General features: G+C 44.6%; 1 pseudogene; it reads left to right on the forward strand.

Moving 5' to 3' along the window:
- Positions 1-1,514: 1,514 nt before the first annotated feature.
- LOC120660679 lies at positions 1,515-3,930 on the forward strand (annotated as a pseudogene).
- The last annotated feature ends 10,257 nt before the right edge of the window (positions 3,931-14,187 follow it).

Here is a 14,187-nt window from a genome sequence, read left to right on the forward strand (position 1 = left end):
AGGGGCGGCGTAGTGCGCGCGCGTAGAGGACGACGACTGCGTTGCGGCTGGCGAGCATGCAGCGGCGACGAGGGGCGGTGCGCAGGGCGTCGTCGTCGCGTGCGGTGGGCGAAAGTGCAGGGTTGGGCGAGCGGGGCGGTGTCCTGGGGCGGGGCGCGGCGGCCAGGGCCCGGCTTCGGCTGGAAACAGGGTAGGGGAGGGAAAAAGAAAAAAGAAGAAAAGAAGAAGGAAAAAATTTGACCGGGTCAAATTCAAATTTTCTCGAAATTTCACCAAGGAATTCGAAAATCTCCAAATATAAAAGTTGTTCCAAATTTAATTCCCTACAACTTTCGTTTTAGCCAAAAGTTTATTTGAGCAACGGTTTGAAAATTATTTTCAAAGTCTATTTAAAAGATAATTTGGCTCTTTGAAAACCATGATTCAAACAACTTGTCATTTCATGTGTGAATTTTTTTTCTCTCTAGACAAGAGTGACATGCATATTCAATTTCATATATATATTTTTATTGGATTGTGAGTTTAAGGATTGATTGCCAAAATACATATACATGGGCACATACACACATACATGCATCTATTTCAATTCTTCTTAGTTAATGATGCATGATCCTATATTTAATTTCTCTGCTTAGCATTTTAATTACCTAGGGTGTCAGAGGAGCGAAGGCTGTGGCAAGCACCGGATGATCATGTTGTAATAGGTATCTTATGATGTTATGATGTTACAGTAAAGACTTCTGGAATGTTGATTCTGCTTCATGTAGATGTTGCAAAAGTATATCTAGATGTTGTGTTATTGTATTTGTTGCAAGTGTTTTATCTGGATGTTGCAAGTGTTTTATCTGGGTGTTGCGTCTTCAATGCGAGATTTGAATATGCTATGCAACATGAAACAGATGTTGCGGCGGGTTTTTTCTCGTCATCAACAGATGACTAACAGCTTTTTTCAATATTTTTTTATGTCGCAAACGGTGGTTTTCTATGTTGCAAATGTTTTCGTTCTATTGCGGACGTTATTATTTGATGTTGCGTTGGACCGATGGAGCGTCCAATGGGAAAGTTACCATCGAACGTCCGGACACTAGTAAGTCCTAAAAGATAACCTTGTAGAGATTGCCTACTAAATCTTCTTAAGATTACATGACATGCATTGCCTTATTATTTATAAGACGACACCAATATACTTTACCTAAAAAGAGACTTGAAAATTTTGATTGAAAATAATGTTTTTTCATATTCGAACCAAAATAAAATATATCTCGTTAACCATCTGTAAAATTTCCAACCCGTTGAGTAAAACCTTCAAATGACGTTTCTCTATTTATTTAACCGTCACCCATATTATTTCACACGAACTTTGTACAAAATATCGTCGAAATAAAGAACACTTCGTACAAAACAGAGTTTACGATTCATGTCACGTGTGACGCAGGTGCCCACCTTGGCATCCAAAGGATCAGGACGTTGCATTAAAGTGGTGGCGACTCCTTGTATCCCGATAACCTCGGCAACAGGCGATCTGCTTTACTGCTCCGCTTCGGTCCCCGATCCCACATACATTCCCCTATTTCTACTGCCGCGCGTGGACGGCGGACCTTCTCCCCCGCCCCGCGCGCTTGAGCGCACCCTCTCTGCTGTGATCCAATCCAACCCTTGCTCCGCAGGTGTCGACCGCCGCTGCGCGCAAGCGGCCGGACGCGTGTGCTGCGCCACCGATGCATTCCAAGCTTCCGTAGCCCACCGTTATCGGCCACACCGGAGTTAGCAAGTACTGGTACGTACTGAAGAATTCGCAGCTGGGATCCTTCCGTCGCCGTGATGTTGATGTAGCATTTTCCCTTTTTGTTCAATAGACTATCACAGCGAGTAGGGGTGGTGTTCGCCGGCGGTCGCTTTTGTTTAGGATGCGTTATGGTCACCATTTGGTGTGCGCACACAGCGCACTCTAAATGTTCGATGATATGCTGCAAGGAGCTCGCCCGCTCTCTTTCTGGCTACCGTTCTCTAGCGGTTCAAGCCAGTAAGCCATGACTTTGATAGGACATTGTGGCAGTGAGTCCGCGTGCTGGGCTTCCAATTTATGGGAGGCGTTCTCCATCCAAGTCAGGGCACGCATACAGATTTCAACCAGTAGTTTGATGATAGGGTGATAAGAGTGAGAGGACTTTACTGCCTGCTCCTTTTTTCTGCTCTTTTGCCTTCCTGCTCACTGCTAGTTGTACTGGTAGCAGGCCGTCAGGTTAGGGTTGCTTCATATTGCATCTTTAGTTTTCATCTTTCATGTACTTACCATTTCTTTTGGATCCTGTAGTGTTTGCCTGTTCTGATATTTTCTCTCATTTTATCAAGAGAAGTTACTCACTCCTTGAATTTCCTCAGAACAGAGACCGTGGCCAGGTATTGATCAGGTTCAACCGAGAGAGCAGCAGCGCAACACAACAACGACAATGCTGGACCTGGTTGCTATGGCAGCTGATGATTCTGCACTGGCTGAGGATCTGCAGGTTGAGGAGGTTCTCCAATTCTCGACTCACTTCAAGAGTGAGAATGTCTGTGCAGTTTGCAAACAGGTGATCCAATCATTGGAAGCCTCTTGGAAACCTGACAATTGTGACCATGTCATCTGCATTGCCTGCTTCTGCCAATGCACAGAGGCCACCGGGCTGCCTAGGTGTGCAGTGCCTTCTTGTGAATCTTTGTGCCAGACAAAGACGCAGCTTGAAATCAGGGTGCCTCATGGCACCGTGATCTCAATCGAAGACATGGACAGCCGCAATGGGAAAAACCACTCGATGGCATGCCCCAAGAGCTGGGGCAATGCTCTCACAGTGCGGATGCAATGATAAGCAGTGAGTTCTACTGTTCCATCTGCATGGAGACAATGCACATTGGGGAATTCTTTCCCATTGACGGATGCACACACCTTCTGCGTCAGTTGTGTGAGCCAGTACATTGCTGCAAAGGTTGAGGAGAATGTATTGTCTATTGGCTGCCCTGACCCAGGGTGCAAGGATGGTACGTTGCACCCAGAAGCATGCCGTGATGTGATCCCGTTGCAGCTGTTCCAGAGGTGGGGTGCGGCGCTCTGTGACTCATCATTGGGGGAACTCAAATTCTACTGCCCCTTCAAGGAGTGCTCGGCTCTGTTGGTTGATGATCCTGGCCATGGTGAGGCGGTGATAACAAATGTGGAGTGCCCACACTGCTGCCGGATGTTTTGTGCCCAGTGCAAGGTTCCATGGCATGATGGTGTGACATGCACAGAGTTCCAACGCCTCGGGAAAGATGAGCGGGGCTGGGAGGACCTGATGCTGAGGAAGGTTGCACAGGAGAGCAAGTGGCAGAGGTGCCCCAAGTGCAAGATGTACGTGGAGAGGATCGCGGGCTGTGTGTTCATCATCTGCAGGTACTAAAGTTTGCAGATCAAACATACAGTTTTGCACTGAGCACAAATGATGACGTTTTTTCTTTCTTCCAATTTACAGGTATGGGCACTGCTTCTGCTACCTTTGCGCATCCCCAATGTCTAGGGATAACCATCATTGCAAGACCTGCAATCGAACCTGGTGAATGACCTGAAGCTACCTAGCCCTAACTGAGGGAAGGGAATTCTTAGCTCTGCCTCTACTAAATCTGGTTGATTGCTGTTATGACTGTTTTGATTATCTCTGGATCGTGCAGTTCCGATTTGATAAGTCGGTATCAGAAGTAGCACCGGAGTCTATTAGTAATAATAACTAAAGTGTGGTTTAGGATTAGGAAATGACATCACAAGAGTGAATCTTAGTCTTTCAACCTTTTGGAATGGCTGACATCTGAAGGTGCTGTCCAGTTTCTAGCAATTAGGAAGTAGTATCATGCTAGCTTGCAAGGCAACTAGGTATGTTGCTTTTGAGAAATCATCCAGCATGCGGCGGGAATTTCTTATGAACTTCTAGATATTTTTTTGTAAGAAACTGTTGACGCAAAAATCAACACACTGGAATCCGAGGGCAAGTGTTCGCCAAGCACGGAAAAGTCAACCAAGTGTGCCAGTCAATTTGACCTGAAATTGACAAGGGAGAAAACAAAGTCAAATTCGAGAGCGTATCGGCTGGGATTCCGAATATCTCTCAGATGGACGTATCGGCAAGCTTTGCCGATACTATAGATGACAAAAAGATATTAAATGCAAGCACGTAATAAACGAGCGTATCGGCAGGATCAGCCGATACACTAAACGACAAAATTGGCTTTTGAACAGCCGATCGTGTATGTATGACAAGATCTAAACTATGAATGTGTAGCTCAGATGATGTGAAGTTAAAAATAGATCTAAACCGGTTTTTGAGATAACAAAAGTGTTACTCCAAAACCAAAAGTCGATCTAATATGTTTTTAGCTATGATAATGGCCAAAAAGCATAGGAAAACCTACAAATCTAGTCGATATCAATAATTGGTGAATAAATCTAGACGAGACGATAGCGATACACCCGGAGGTCAAAGCCTAGATAAACTCGATAACTTTTGAATAGATTTGAATGAAGCCACAGCGATGCGCCCGGTAGCTAAAGCTCAAATAGCCTAAATAAATTTGATAACTTTTGAATAGATTTGAATGAAGCCACAGCGATGCGCCCGGTAGCTAAAGCTCAAATATACTCGGTAAAACGAAAACTCACCAGCAAATCAAGTCGCTCGAATGTGAGGCGTCTTTGATCAACTTGAAAGAACTCGTCGAAAAAAAAGAGAAAAGACGAAGTCGCTGAAAAAGTGCAAAGGAATTGTAAAGTTTGTTGTATTGGATGTGTATCAAATCTTTTCGATCCCTTACAACTGATATATATAGCCTAGCGCTATCAAGTCCTAATCGATTACGGCAAACATTATTTGACCTAAAAGAAAAGACCATATGAAGATAAACTACTTTAAATACTACAACCGAATCATCAAGATTCTCGTAGAGTCCGGATCCTCTCCTCCTCCCTTGACTTCATCGGCAACTCTCCATCGGCCGGATACCAGAGCTAGCAGATCAGCATCTTCAAAGCATATTCTTCTGGCCCATCGGATGGACTCCATCGGCCGATTCCAACACTGTGCAACTTTTTGTTTCTTCTAAATCGGCCACCTCCTCTTTACAAAAATCACCTTCCTTGACACTTTTCCAAAAACGGTGTCAGCACATGCCCCCTAGTTTCGGAGTAATAGATCTGTTGCTCCGAAATTACTGTTAATCATTACTGTCAACACTCAAATTTATCTAAATCTCCCAATCATACGGTGTATCGAATCCCCATTTTGCCCTTGAGCAAAGGTTATAAATATCTCCATCTTCTTCTCCGCTGGCACTTCTCCTATAGCACCTCTGCTTCCTTCTCTGTTCAAGAACACACTCGCTTTGCCGCCACCACTGCAGCTTCCTAGGGTTTCAAGGATCCAAGTCCAAGAACTCCCCCTCTGGCAATGGCTTCCATCTCCGAGATCCCAGAGGTATGTCTCTTTCCTCCATCTGCATCTTTGCCCCCCCCCCCTCATTCTTCTTCCGATTCCTTCAGTCACATTTCTTATTTCCGCCTTCATTTTTCATAATCTTAGGGGTAACGCAATCATCCCACTAGAAAACCAATCCGGCATGGTTTGCTTAGGTCCCATGGGAGATCCAGATCCAACTAGTATAATTAACCTGGAAACTAGCAGGATCCCTCTTAAGTCCTCCAACATGAGCCTAGATTGGACTCCAACCTTCAGATCTTGGCCGAATGTTACTCCCGGATGGAGAAATTGGTTCCACAGAATAGCGAGTTCCCAAAGGACCAATTGGGAATAGTACGATATTAGCCTATGCCTGAACCTATCTTTATCGGAGATGATCAGGAACGAGCCGATGCTCATATCGGCCTCTTCTGGTCTGATGCCCTCAACGCATTCATATTTAACCATGGACCAATGACACCAACCCTGATGGATGTTGTGATGCTCACTCGCTTGAATATTCATACTGTCGATAGACCTTTTTGTTTGCTAGAAAAAGCATCTTTCAAGATTGAAACCTTTATTGGCGGGTGGAAAGGATATATCGGCAAGAACATGAAGACTGGATTAGTATCTGTCAGAGAGCATACTGCCTTTCTCAACATGTGGCTTGAGAAATTTATTTTCTGTGGCAAAGCCATTGGTCCAACAAACAATAATCTCAAGCTGGCAGAAAATCTGGCTACTAGCAATCCTGTCCCTCTCGGCAAACATCTTCTGGGGTCAGTTTACCACCTGCTTCATCAAGTATCGTCCAGACTCAGAAAGAACCAGCCGATCACCAACTTGGGAGGACCCTGGTGGTTTATTCAGTTGTGGCTGCACATGTACATGCACAAAACTATGACAGTCGAATTGTCAGAGATAGAATTCCCATCAGAAAATTTCTCTGAAGAAGAAGAAACCATCACTCGCCGATGCACACAATTCGGTGAAGCAGCTATCATGATTGCCAATGATCCCAAGACCCTTGGCATTACTGACTTTTTCAAGTCTTTCTACAATAGGTTCCCAGAAATCTCCACTATCTGGTTCGCATATCAGGACGAAAAAGTCATGTATGAAAACCCCTTCAAGTTCCAGCTCGACTCATGGAAGACCGATGAAGAAGCCACCAAGATTATGAAGGAAATAATTTCTCCAAGAATTCTACCAATTAACTTCACAGCTGGCAAAGATACCCCTAGCTATGAGTTTTGTAATCCATCAGTGGCAGCCAGACAATTGGGATTTGGCCAAGTGCCCCCTTTTCCCTTCTTTGCTAGCAAAGTTCAGTTTAGAGGAGCCCTTGACAATAGCTCTCTCTCTCTTACAGTCGGCTGAAATATCTGGAGCCTGACGTAGATATGACACTTCTAGCCGATTGGCAGATTCCACCTTTTGCCACTACCTCTTACATCCAATGGTGGTCTGAATGGCAAGAGCATATCTTCTGCAAATCGGCTAACTTATACTGCATCGCTCTAGACAACTATTATCAATCAGGCGAGCATGAGGTACAAGCAAAATCAACCCCCACAATGTCTTTTAGCACTTCTTGCATGCAGCCTTTAACTTCTACTCTTTGAAGGATGATGATCGGAATCCTCCAACAATCAGTAGGAGTGGGCAGCCGATCAACTACGCTCTGCCAGCCAATAAGCCAAATATCGGCTATGGTGCTCCAACTCTGACAGATGTGGCCACTGGGAGAAAACGTAAGGTATCTTATACCAAGGTGACAACCCGTAAGAAAAAGAAATCTCCAGTCCAATCTTCAGCAGCAGCATCATCCCAAACAGACACTCCGATCGACCTTCCCTCCTCTTCTTCAGAAGGTAAAAGTCTGAACCCTATGTCTTCACTTTATCTAAATGTTGATCATATCCTTGCTTTATAATTAAGATGTCCCTAAACACCCATCTGGAGGAGAAGAAGACTCTCATAGCACACCCCCTCATACATCATCAAATGTTCAGGTATTATTCTACTTACTCAGCAAGTATCTAAATCTTTTCATGATTCTGAATCTGGTATTATTTCCTTTTGTTTTCATCAGGCACAGCATTCACCTCCAACTCCCAGGAAATCCAGGGCAGAGTCTCCATTGATACAGGTACGATTTCAGAACTTGCTCATGAACATATTCTGTATATTTCTAACAATCATCCTTCAGCTTGCCGACCATGCACTATCTGAATTACTTGGCCAGCCAAACACCACAATCCTGAGCTCTTCATCGCAACTCCTCGTTCCTGCTGGCTCCGATCTAGGAGAAATACACCTGAAGCAGGTAAGCATCCTCCCCTTGGCTGATTTCATCATCCCTTCGCCTTCATCAACCATCCTAATCACATCTCCCTGTCAGGCACAAGAATCTCCATACAATAGTATGTTTTCTTTTCAAATTGGAGCCATTCCCCAAGAAGAAGGAGAAGAAGCAACATCGGCCGATTCAGTTGTATTGTCGGATGAAATCAAGGCCAAACTCCAAGAATCTCTTCAGCTTCTGAATCAAGACATCGGCCAACTAATCAAGAATGCACAGCCGATCCGAGCCATCTTGGAAGAACTGGAGGGTAAGCTTCCAGAACTGATTGAAGAGGCATTAATTCCTGCAGCCTTTATCGAGAGTCATCGTGCAGAATTCAACAAGGCCCAGAAACAACTCGCCGATCGTCTTCAGCAGGAAGAAATCATCAAGCAAAGGGATAACTTCAAAGCTTTAGCAGAATCGGCCATTAGTGAGATCAAATCTCTGAATGATACCCAGGCCAGCATTCTAAGAAATAAGGCAGCATTGGAAGTTGAACGGGATCGTTTTATGCAAAAACTTAATCGGGTAAACCAAGCAATAGACATCGCAGATCACGATCTTTCTCAGATTCCACCGGCCATTGCCAAACTCGAGGAAGATAAGCAAAAGCATGCTCGTCAAGCATATCAACTTCACAAGAGTTTGCGGCCGATTTCTAGCTCATCAGTAGATAACAACCAAGTAATTGAAAACATTGATCAAATCCACCTGCGCGCGATAAAAGTAATCTGGAAAGCTCTAGGATTACTGTAAAAACATCTTGTGTAATTTTCAGAATCGGCAGGCAACTTAAGCTCAACACAGAAACTTGTCTTTATGATTTATTGCTCTAAGGGCGACTCATATCGTGTCGGCTATGTTGCAATCAATGCATCTGACTTGCAAATCGGCTTTCACATATTTTTTGCACTAAAGGCAATACTTTCTAGTATTGGCTATAATTTACAAAATCCGGCCAATACTACAATCGGCCATACCCCTCTTTGATCAAGACTCATCCGAAGAATCTCCTGACTTCACCGACGTGACTTCATAATCAGCCATCCGAAAGAAATCCTTCTCCCATGCTTGACTAGAAAGACAATTCATTCGATCATAACTAACTATATGGGCTTCAGCCGATGCCACGCTGAATGACGAATCAGCCGATACTAATTCAATAGTATCGTCAACCCACTGAATCAAACATTGATGCATAGTAGATGGAATGCAACAATTGGCATGTATCCTGTCCCGACCCAATAGTAAACTATATGAACCTTTGCCATTAATAACAAAGAAAGTAGTAGGAAGGGTCTGACTGCTAATTGTGAGATCGACGCATAATGCCCCTAAAGCAGGAGATACGACTCCTTCAAAATCCTTAAGCATCATAGCAGTCTTCGTCGGATCATCCTGATTCTTCCCAAGCTTGCGCAACATAACATAGGACATTATATTTACGGCTGCACCTCCATCAACCAACATCTTCGTAACAGGCTTGCCATCAACGAATCCTTTCAGGAACAGTGCCATAAGATGCAGCCTCTTATCATCTTCTAGCTTCTCAAATGTTGCTTGCAATGGTTCCAAATTTAACTGTGCCATGGCTTTCTCTAATTGTGGTTCATGATCTTCATCATCTGGCACCATAAACTCTTTCGGCATTATGAAAACCATATTAATTGGCGCAGTCGATGATCCATAATTTTGATCACTATCGGCTCTGGGTTTAGCACGCCAAACTTGTGACCTGATCCCTTTCTTGTGCAGTTTCTGTTCTTGTTCTTCCTCAATGATCTCCAGCTGGCGTAACCTCTGAACACATCGCTTCTGAGACCTGGTCAAACCTCCTGGGCACCATTGAGATTGATCCGTGTGATCAGACTCACGTTCTGGATCTCTCCACATCGGCTGATCATCTTATACTCTGTCATTGACCATCTGTTCTAACCGATCGTATACAGATACTCTTCTCCCAGCAGGATCACGTAGCATTGTCCTGCCCCCAGTCGATCATGCCCCGATACTCTTTTTCCTAGCCGATCATGCACAGGAGTGCGCTCACACCGATAGGGCTCAGGACGTGACCTTTCATATGATCGGCTGCCTTGACCATTGCATTCGGAACAATCTTATGCCAATGGCAATGTCAACCCTTCTTCCCAGCAGTAGACAAAGAAAGGACACCTCCAAAGATCATGCTCGCGTCGCTCTTCTTCTTCTCTACGCTGCCGCCTTTCATGATCACGCTGAAACTTGTTCAACAGCATTTGAGACATTACACATCTACATGGTGCCGATGATCGTTCAGCATCCTTCATCGGACCCTTTCCTTTGACATCATCGGCCGTTATCTGCGCTTTATGATCAACAGCTCCAGATTTTTTGGCCGTTGATGACGTCAGAATCTTGGCTTGAGGAGAACCTTCATCTCTGGTCACATCAACCATGTTTGTGGTGAAAGGATGTCCGTCGATCTTCATCGTCTTTTTGGGAGTCTCAAACTTCAATCTCCCTTGTTCGAAAGCCATCTGAATCTGCTGTTGGAAGACCTTGCACTCATTTGTATCATGCGATGTGGCGATATGCCACTTGTAGTACTTTATATTCTTGAGCTCGTCCTCCGATGGAATCTTGTGATATGGCTTCAACTTGATCAATCCTTCCGACAATAACAAGTCAATGATCTTGTCGGCTTTGGTGATGTCAAACCGATATGACTCGGGCTCTCTCTTCCCAAACGGACACATCACCGGCTTTTTGCTGTTCTGTATCCACTCAGCCGATGCGACCGTTTCTTGCTCCTCTTCAGACTCATCATTAGCAGAATATTTCACATAGTTGATCTTCTTCTGAAAAGGCTTCTTGGACTCATAGGATCGAGTCTCTCCTGTCATCCGACTCGTGATCTGGCTAATGCTTTCAAATTCCTGCGATGCATATTTATCTTTAATGTGCAGCAAGAGTCCATTAAATGCTGCATCGGGCAACTGCTGATCGGACAGAACCAAACTGTAACATCGGTTCTTGACATCTCTGAACCTTTGGATAAAAGCAGCAACTGATTCATCGTTTCTTTGTCTCAAGCTGGTCAAATTGGTCAACTTTAACTCAGTAATCCCAGAGAAGAAGAACTGATGAAATTGTCTCTCTAGATCGGCCCAATATAATATGGAGTTTGCTGGAAAAGTGGTGAACCAAGCAAAGGCCGATCCAGACAAAGACAAGGACAACAAACGGACTCTGAGTGCATCCTGGTTGCCCGCTTCTCCCAACTGTAGAAGGAACCTATTAACATGTTTCATTGTAGAAACTTCTCCCTGCCCTGAAAACTTCGTGAAGTCAGGCATCTTGTACTTGTGTGGGAGAGGAATCTGATCATAAGCCGGAGGATAGGGAGTCTTGTACATGACGGATTGTTGCTTTGGCCTCAAACCAAACTGCCTCCTCATCACTTCAGCTATCTTTGTGCTCCAATCAACTTGCGGCTCAACTATTGGCATTCGCTGAGGGGAAACCGTACTCGCTGCATTGGTCATCATCGCAAGTTGTTGAGCTACATGGTTCATCGACTGTTCAGCCGATTGCATCTGTTGGGCTTGCTGAGCTATGCGATTAGGTGTCTGCTGAGTCATCGTCGGCTGTGGAGCCAATGGACTTGCCGATTGTTGACCAGCAATAGCCATGTACGGCACATTGACGCACCGTATCTGTCCAATTGTTTGATTGTGGAATACCCAGTTGATTCCCTTCTGATGCGGAGATTGCGACAATAACACTTCTGAGGGAGACTGGGGTTGGAGCAGGATAGCAAGACGCTGCTGTGGGGTCATCGGTGGTGGCGCCGATGCATTAACTTGTGCCATCTGTTGTGGACTCCATGCACCTTGTGCATTCAGCTGTGTTGCCAATGCATCCTGTTGTTCCCCCATCGGCTGTACGGCCGATGGATCAGGCTGAGAAGCCGATGCATTAAACTGCATCTTGGATGGCGTAGAAAAGAAATCCGGATGCATATCATACCCAGTAGCAGGATCCCATTCTTTAGGAAATACAAACGCAGATCCACCTTGCACAGTTGTAGCAATCGACGTCGTGGTTGAGTAGATAGGATCTGCTGTACCTGCCGATGTTGCAGTAGTCATCTGGGGTGGAGTTTGGCTATTGCTTGTTCCTGCTTGGCTATTTTGAGCCGACATGGCTGCTGCCATAGACACCTCCAAGGGAGTATATTGCATCTGATTTGGTTGTATATAGTAAGGACCCATGCACCCTGGTAACGTGCCTTCAGCAAAAGTCTTGACCACTGCATTGGGCACCGTGTTGCCCATGACTGTTGCACTCTTGATGAAGGCATGTGCCACAGCCTGGCCAACTGCGTCTATCATCTTGCTTTCACGTTGAGACTGTTAATGGCTGGAAAGATGGAAGATCAAACTTCTTGATCACCTCACCATATCTGTTGACGTTGTATGATTTGAGGCGTTCACGCTTGAATCTCTCCACCAGCTCTTCATATTCCTTCTTTTCTTCTTCTTTGAGCTTATTTTCAGGAACAGGAATCTGGTTTTCTTCACTAACTGCAGATTTATCAGTAAGCTCCACCATGTTGAAGCTTTTCGAGTCCCACCGGGCGTGCCAAAAGATGTGTTGATGCAAAAATCAACACACTGGAATCCGAGGACAAGTGTTCGCCAAGTACGGAAAAGTCAACCAAGCGTGCCTGTCAATTTGACCTGAAATTGACAAGGGAGAAAACAAAGTCAAATTCGAGAGCGTATCGGCTGGGATTCCGAATATCTCTCAGATGGGCGTATCGGCAAGCTTTGCCGATACTATAGACACAAAAAGATATTAAATACAAGCACGTAATAAACGAGCGTATCGGCAGGATCAGCCAATACACTAAACGACAAAACCGGCTTTGAACAGCCGATTGTCTATGTATGACAAGATCTAAGCTACGAATGTGTAACTTAGATGATGCAAAGCTAAAAACAGATCTAAAACGGCTCTTGAGATAACAAAAGTGTCACTCCAAAACCTAAAGCCGATCTAGTATGTTTTTAGATGTGATAATGGCCAAAAAGCATAGGAAAACCTATAAATATAGCCGATATCGATAATTGGTGAATAAATCTAGACGAGACGACAGCGATGCGCCCGGAAGTCAAAGCCTAGATGAACTCGATAACTTTTGAATAGATTTGAACGAAACCAAGCGATGCGCCCGGTAGCTAAAGCTCAAATATACTCGGTAAAACGAAAACTCACCAGCAAATCAAGTCGCTCGAATGTGAGGCGTTCTTGATCAACTTGAAAGAACTCGTCGAAAAAAAGAGAAAATGCGAAGTCGTCGAAAAAATGCAAAGGAATTGTAAAGTTTGTTGTATTGGATGTGTATCAAATCTTTCCGGTCCCTTACAACTGATATATATAGTCTAGCGCTATCAAGTCCTAGCCGATAACGGCAAACATTACTTGACTTTAAAAAAAGACCATCTAAAGATAAACTACTTTAAATACTACAACCGAATCATCAAGATTCTCGTAGAATCCGGATCCTCCCCTCCTCCCTTGACTTCATCGGCAACTCTCCATCGGCCGGATACCAGAACTAGCGGATCAGCATCTTCAAAGCATATTCTTCTGGCCCATCGGACGGACTCCATCGGCCGATTCCAACACTGTGCAACTTTTTGTTTCTTCTAAATCGGCCACCTCCTCTTCATAAAAATCACCTTCCTTAACACGTGTCAAAAAACGGTGTCAACAGAAACTTCTGAGATCCAGAGTACTTTCATATAAATGGATGGATCATTCAGTTTAGTTGGTGCCAACTAAATATTTCAAATCTAATGGCTGGTCTGTGTTGCAAGTTGGAAACTGGTGTCTGTACTTTGGTCATTGAAACATGACTCGGGGGGCAAACCATTTTTTTCAATTTGAACTGCACAAGGGCATAGGTTAATGTTTCCTTCACTGCTGGTTGTGTAATGACGTAGCGTCCTCCGCGCCCAACCACACACGCGGCGCCTGAGCCTGTTTTGATGGGGTCGGAGGTCCCGCTGGTAGCTAGAAAAAGTGGAGCGCAATTAAAAACACGCAAGTAGACTCACCCTCTTCTAATATATACGTGAATTTGAATCGAATTATTCTCCTCCTGATCTTGTTGATGCTTTATTCTTCTCCTGATTGCGATCCGAAGTAACAAACGCCGTACCCAGACAAAGAGGCTAATAGAAGCTAATAGATGCTATACTTATGCAAACATGCCATAAATCTTGAACCAGGGGGGGTTGCGACAAATTAGCAGACACGCGTCTCTATCTCGTCGCTAGTCCAAAGGATTAGCGCGTGCAGGCACTGCATGAGAGCGGGCGCTCGCTG

Source organism: Panicum virgatum, chromosome 2N (assembly GCF_016808335.1).
Source record: "Panicum virgatum strain AP13 chromosome 2N, P.virgatum_v5, whole genome shotgun sequence".
In the NCBI taxonomy this organism is placed as follows: domain Eukaryota; kingdom Viridiplantae; phylum Streptophyta; class Magnoliopsida; order Poales; family Poaceae; genus Panicum; species Panicum virgatum.